This window comes from Pteropus vampyrus, unplaced genomic scaffold (assembly GCF_000151845.1).
Source record: "Pteropus vampyrus isolate Shadow unplaced genomic scaffold, Pvam_2.0 Scaffold1000008714, whole genome shotgun sequence".
Lineage (NCBI taxonomy): Eukaryota > Metazoa > Chordata > Mammalia > Chiroptera > Pteropodidae > Pteropus > Pteropus vampyrus.
This window is the reverse complement of record NW_011923116.1, coordinates 1-1350: the sequence shown is the minus strand read 5'-3', so window position 1 is coordinate 1350 and position 1350 is coordinate 1. Positions and strand designations below refer to the sequence as shown.

The window sequence follows — 1350 nt, the reverse complement described above, 5'->3', positions numbered from 1 at the left end:
TATCTCCTTCCCCTTTGTGAATTTGGATCTTTGATTCCTCCCCTTTTCTGTTACTGTTGTCTCAAATTTTTCCTACGTAGGGTGAATGTTCATTTCTATCTTGCAATAGCAATTCCCTTTTTATTGTTTAAGTTTATAATGCCCTGTTCTTGGTAAGGGTTGCACTCCTCTGCTTCTATCTGCCTGCTAGTCACCTTACTCTTAGTTAGGTTATTTTTTTGTCATTTTGTTTTAGGTGAGCTGACCCCTTTCACTATTTCCTGTTATGCAGGCCTCATAGTGGAGAATTCCCTCAACTTTTTTAAGTCTAGAAAGGTCTTTATTCCTCCTTAAAATCAAAAGGAGTGCTCTGCTAGATACATTGTTTTTGGCTGGTAATTCCTTTCATTTAATAGTTTGAATATTTGCTTCCACTCCTTTCTAGCTTGTAAGGTTTGCGCTAAGAAGTCTGATGATAGTCTAATGGGTTTTCCTTTATAGATTACTATCTTATTTTCCCTGGCTGCCTTGAGAATTCTTCCTTTGTCATTAATTGTTGATAATTTTAATATAGTATCTCTTGGAGAAGGACGTTTTGGGTTGAGATAATTGGGTGTTCTGTTAGCATCTTGGATTTGAAGCTCCAGTTCATTTGGGAAATTCTCATCAACTATTTGTCTGAATATGCTCTCTGATGCCTTCTCTTTTTCTTCTCCTTCTGGAATACCCATTATTCTTATGTCACCTTTCCTGATGGTGTCAACTAGTTCTTGTATTTCTCTTTCACTTTTCGGTCTATTCTTCCTTCTGAATTAATTCTAGATTTCTGTCTTTGATATCACTGATTCTTTACTCCATTTAGTCAATTCTATTTCTCTCTTTTTTCTTTTCTTTTTTTTTTTTTTTAAGGCAAGGCAACCCTTGGTTGACCTCACAGATTGCAAGGACCTTGTCAGCTTACAATCCCTTATTTTTATTTTTTACACCTACAGCACCTGGTCTTCCTGGGTGGTCTCCTATCCAAGTACTAACCAGGCCCGACCCTGCCTAGCTTCTGAGATCAGACGGGATCGGGCTTGTTCAGGGTAGCATGGCCATAGATTGGTCAGTTCTATTTCTTGAGCTTGCTATTTCACTCTTCATCTCTTTTAGTGTGTTCTTCCTCTCCAGAAGTTCTATTTGGTTCTTTTTAAGGGTTTCAATCTCCTTGCTAAAAAATTCATTCTGCTAGTCAATTTTTTCTCAATTTCTGGACTTGTTGATGTAAGTTATTTTGCATCTCACTGAGATTTTTCAGAAGTACAATCTTGTATTCTCTGTCATTTAAATCTCATTTCTGTCTTTAAGCTTATTTTCTGGAGATTTTCTTGA

General features: G+C 36.7%; 1 pseudogene; it reads right to left on the bottom strand.

Moving 5' to 3' along the window:
• Window positions 1-962: 962 nt before the first annotated feature.
• On the bottom strand, window positions 963-1081 carry LOC111735796 (annotated as a pseudogene).
• Between the last annotated feature and the right edge of the window lie 269 nt (window positions 1082-1350).